Genomic DNA, 6,000 nt, shown 5'->3' with positions numbered 1-6,000 from the left:
ACCGTGTTCTTGTAATGCTTCCGCTTAGCGATCTTCAAGGGTATGAAGATGCACTCCCTCTCTCTCTCTCATTGCTAGTCTCTCCATAGATTGATCTTAGTGATGCATTGAAAATTTTGAATTTTTGCTACGTTCCCAAACAGGGTCATGCTACGCAACTGCAACCACGACATGTGCATCAAGTGCTACCGTCAATGGTGAGCGAGAACAAGAACCTGGCCCCCTCGTGTTATCATTTGTTTTTCAATTTTTCTGCCGTGTTTAGTTTAGTTCATTTCACTTCAACCAGAGCAAACATGTTTGGTCCTTGGTTTAATGCGAGCTTCAGAGGTAGCTTAGTGAACACTTCATTCTGGTGTTCTTAATAAGTGTTTCAGATGGCAATGCACTAGTATGAGTAATTAAGATGGCCGCGTGAGCATCATTTATGGAAAATACTATGCAACAACCTCTGCATCTGCCAGTTTTGTCCTTGATTTTTACGAGGCCTGACTTTCTTACTAGAGTATCACTTACTGTTATTAAGCATTAGAAATTTACAAAGTTAGTTGTTTAAGTAGCTACTGGATCTGCTTGCTTTCTTATGGCAGACATACATGTCTTACAAAGTTATTCTTATTTGAAGCTAAGCTAGGCTACTGCAGTTCCAGCAAAAAGTAGGGGAGCCACTCTTTTTTTTCTTCATCACTAATAAATTCTTGTTTGAATGCATATCCTGGGGGTGGTGAAGCTGGAAGCCTTTCCTCCCCATAAAAATAATTTGCTCTTCATTGTGAGCAGTGCCCTTATATAATTAGCTAGTAGTAGTGTTTATATACTTGATCACCACACTGACATTGTTCTGGTTACTTTTGCTTTCTTCTATGTAGTTGTCGAGGGCATAACAGTTTTATGTGTGGCTTTTTATTGTGTTACCAGCCTACTTTCTTGTACTGACTCTACCATCAGTGACACACCTCTTGGCGATTTTTGTATTGCTGATGGCTTAATATTTAAACTGTTTAGCTTGATTTGAAATTGAAATACATAGGTTGCTCTGCATGTGAATGATAATGTCTACATGTTGACCCAGTTTGTGTAAAGAATATGCTCCATGTTAGATTTTCACCTAACATCATGTGGCGATTAGAAATATAATAGGGATGGATGCGTATTGGCAACCACAAGAAAAAGGCTACTCTGCTTTTGTTATGTAGTATATGCTTCCCTGTTGCCTTATACCACCATGGTTCAACTAACATTACTCATGTTATGATGTCCAATGGCCTGGCACATGCATTGCATTGTCCGTGATAGCATCTGTTTGTGTAATAGGATATGCTCATCCATGTTGCTGCACCATTTTCGCTTAATTTCTTACCATTGTATGACAATTAAAAATTCGGAATGGAATTGGGATGGACGAGTCTTACTGATACACCCCTTGGTCAATATTTGTCTTTGGGGGCCATGACTATGCTAATGTTCTGTTCTTTTCAGCCTTGCTTGTGTACAATTTCTTCTTGATATGCTTCACTTTTAAACTGTATAGTACATGGTAAAATGGAATTGGATGGTTATGTCCTGGTTGTCATGAGAATATGTTACTGCTGCTTTTGTTATTTATCGCCTTTCCTGTGTACAGTTTATCCCTGGTATGCTTCCCTGTTACTACTATATCATCATGGCTCAGCTAACATCTCATTGTGCTCTTTTTCATTTCAGAAGTCAGCCTCCGGCCATGGCGGATCTGCAGACGCCGCTGGTGCGACCAAAGAGGAAGAAGGTTCTGATGGACTACCTACTACGGTTTGCTTCAGCTCGTGCGGATGGGAGATGGATGCCCGCACGGATTCGGCGTCTCCGACCTCGGCATCCACAAGGAGGAGCGGCGACAATTACATACCCAACCATGGGGCAGCAGCAATTCATGGTTGAGCCTCCCTCTACCTCTCTCATGTTCCCTGATTTTGCTGCTGCTCTAGATTCACTTTCATGCTTGACTGAATCTAGTGCTATTGATGTCAATCCCTAGTCCCTAGTGCTACTGCTCTGAATTCACTTACATGCTTGACTAAATTCACTTGGAATTGCACTATTTGCCAAATTGATTTGCTTGCCTGCTGCCATGAATTCCTGACTGGTTCAGGTCTCTGCTGGCTGTTTTCGACTATGTGCCATGTTCTTACTTACACTCCATGATGGCAACACAACCAACTTATACCATCACAATATATTTCTATTTTTCTCGCAAGATTTTTATTTAGGGCCACAGAATGAAAAATTGTACTACTCTGAGAAAGCTATAAAAATTCAGCAATATCAAATGGAATGAAAAACCAGTGTGAGAGGTAGCATCTGCTCTCATCAGGTTATATATGGTGTGTCCACATAATCTGATTTCTCACTCAGCTGCGTATAATCTGTGTGGAAAAGACTAACAGAAGACTGATAGGTTAATATGAACATCAAATAACTTAAACAAGGACATTGTTGGTGTAAACCCACCACCCTTTTATTGAATTTGCCTGCTGGACCTTACAAGCAGCAGCCTTCACAACTCTTTCATACCCAATAACTAGGGAAGAGGGTGGAATCAGCAGTAGAGCTTTCCTTGTACCAAATGCATGCACATCACATGGTTGCTCAAGTCCTTCATCCCTTCTGTTTTGGTAAAAATCTTCTTCAGTTTTGTACATGGCATGCATGTTGCTGATAATTAATCCGCTTTTGCTAGTCCTACTGTGATTCATGTACGCATTTTGGCTGGAAATTTCCTTGATTATACATATATTTTATTACATTATACATTAATGTATTATGTTGTTATTTGTGCGCGATGATTTCAGCCTGTTTTTTCCCTTTCCTCCTTGATTGATCTATTAACATAATGTTATGTTTTTGTAGGGAGCAATGAAGTTTGTACTACTTGGTTCTTACCATTAGGATAGTATCAGATGTGCTAATACGAGTTGAACAATGTTATGTAGTAGTAAGTTAAGGCAAATTGTGTAGATGATGTATTCCTGTGTAATTGAATGTTGTATTCCCTATGTACATGCTGCTTTAAATGACGTGAAGAATATGAAAATTGTGTACATGCTACTACATATGGGTTGAATATGGCAGAAAATAGTGCTGGGCCTGAATAGACCATGGCCCAAACTAAGTTGGTTTGGAGCTGTTTATTTAATGGAAAAAACTCGTTAGAGAAGGGTGAAAATAATAAGAAATTGACTACTAAAAGGCCATCACCCAGAATATAAAAAGGCTGAACTCTGAATATAAAAAGGCCAGATTGTTGGGCCTGGCCCATGAAACCGATCAAATATTGACAGAAAAAAAAATATAAAGGCTGAATTGTTGGGCTCGGCCCATCTAAAACACCTAATCGGACTGGGTTGAATCTTGTCAGTGACCTTTTCAATTGGTCATAATTTTGCCACGTCAGATTGCCATGTCGGATCCGATGTGGCCTGGGCAGACAGCCAGTGACCAAAACAAAAGGTCATGGGTTCAACGACCTTCTGTTTTGGTCGTAAACGTCTACGACCTTCTCACAGAGAAGGTCGTTAATTTCAGTTTACGACTGCCAGCTTTTGACCTTCTGTTTTTGGTCACAAAAAGGTTGCAAATGAAAAACAATGACCTTTCAGTGACCAATAGTCAAGGTCACAAGTTGACATATTTCTTATAGTGAATCCTTCTTTATAAAGATGTGGGTCATCCCAAAAGTAATGTCTTAAATCATACAAGATATTTTTCTTTTGTTGGTAAGTAAAGCTAGGTGGTAAATATTTAGCAACAATATAATTAGCATAATCAGCATACCAAGGAGTACTGTGAGCAACATTTTTGCAGCTAAATGGTCATCAAGAAAACTATCATCAATAGGTAGTGGGTCATCAGGCACATTTTCAAGCCTAGATAAATTATCAGCTACGGGGTTCTCAGCTCCTTTTCTATCAATGATATGTAAATCAAATTCTTGTAACAAGAGAACCCATTGAATAAGTCTAGGTTTAGCATCTTTCTTTTCCATAAGATATTTAATAGCAGCATGATCGGTGTGAACAATTACTTTGGAATCGACAATATAAGGTCTAAATTTATCAAAAGCAAACACCACTGCTAAGAATTCTTTTTCAATAGTAACATTTTTTATTGAGCATTGTCTAGAGTCTTACTAGCATAATGAATAACATTCAGTTTCTTATCAACTCTTTGTCCTAGAACAGCACCAACAGCATAATCACTAGCATCACACATAATTTCAAAATGCAAGTTCCAATCAGGTGATTGAACAATAGGTGCAGAAATTAAGGCTTTCTTGAGTGTTTCAAAGGCTTCAAAACAATCATCATCAAAAACAAAAGGAATGTCCTTTTTTTAAAGACTCGTGAGAGGCCTAGAAATTTTAGGAAAGTCTTTGATAAATCTCCTATAGAAAGCAGCATGACCTAAGAAACTACAAATACCTTTTATATCTTTAGGACATGGCATTTTCTCAATTGCATCAACCTTAGCTTTGTCCACTTCAATACCTCTTTTAGAAATTTTATGACCCAAGATGATGCCTTCATTAACCATAAAGTGGCACTTTTACCACTTCAAGACAAGATTTGTTTGTTCACATCTCTGCAAAACTCGATCAAGATTGCTTAAACAATCATCAAAAGACTTCCCATAAACAGAGAAATCGTCCATGAAAACCTCAACAATCTTTTCACAAAGGTTAGAGAATATAGCAGTCATACATTTTTGAAAGGTAGCAGGTGCATTACATAAACTGAAAGCATACGTCTATAAGCATAGGTTCCAAAGGGACAAGTAAAAGTGGTCTTTTCTTGATCAAGTTGAGAAAAAAGTATTTGTGAAAAGCCAGAATATCCATCAAGGAAGCAAAAGTGTGTGTGCTTAGATAGTCTTTCGAGCATTTGATTAATAAAAGGCATAGGGTAATGATCTTTTATAGTTACTCTGTTTAATTTTCTAAAATCAGTTACCATTCTATAGCCTGTACCAATTCTTTGTGGAATAAGTTCATTTTTATCATTAGGAACAACAGTTACACCTCCTTTCTTAGGGACACAATGAACATGACTTACCCATCTACTATCAGCTATAGGATAGATTATACCTGCTTCCAGAAGTTCTAATATTTCCATTCCTACCACTTCTTTCATTTTCAGATTCAACCGACGTTGGTAATCAACAACAGGTTTAGCATCAGGTTCCATATTAATTTTGTGCTGACATAGAGTGGGACTAATGCCCTTTAAATCATCAAGAGTATGTCCAATAGCAACTCGGTGCTTCCTCAGAACTTCCAATAATCTTTCTTCTTCATGTTCTAAAAGGTTAGCACTGATAATAACAGGACATATCTTCTTTTCATCAAGATAAGCATATTTCAAAGTGTATAAAATTGTTTTAATTCAAACACAGGATCACCTTTAGGTGGAGGAGGACCTCCTAGAGTTTCAATAGGCAAACTGTGTTTAAGCAGAGGACATTTTTCAAAGAAAATCTTATCTATTCCATTTCTTTCATGCATATGAAAATCATTTTCATGGTCTAGCAAGTATTGTTCTAGTGGATCAGTAGGAGGCACAACAATAGAAGCAAGACCAATTAATTCATCTTTACTAGGCAATTCTTTTTCATGATGCTTTCTACTAAACTTGGAAAAATTAAACTCATGAGACTCATCACCAAAACTAACACCGATAGTTTGTTTCTCACATTCTATTCTAGCATTAACGGTGTTCAAGAAAGGTCTACCAAAAATAATGGGACAAAAGTCATCTTGTGGAGAACCAAGAACAAGAAAATCAGTAGGGTATTTTATTTTCCCACACAAGACATCAACATGTCTAACAATCGCAATTGGTGATATAGTGTCTCCATTAGCAAGTTTAATAGTAACATATATGTTTTCTATCTATGTGGGTGCGATGTCATTCATAATTTCATGATATAAGGTGTAAGGAATAGCACTCACACTAGTACCTATGTCAC

This window comes from Triticum aestivum, chromosome 5B (assembly GCF_018294505.1).
Source record: "Triticum aestivum cultivar Chinese Spring chromosome 5B, IWGSC CS RefSeq v2.1, whole genome shotgun sequence".
In the NCBI taxonomy this organism is placed as follows: domain Eukaryota; kingdom Viridiplantae; phylum Streptophyta; class Magnoliopsida; order Poales; family Poaceae; genus Triticum; species Triticum aestivum.
The sequence above is the reverse complement of the archived record's forward strand: the minus strand, read 5'-3'. Positions refer to the sequence as shown.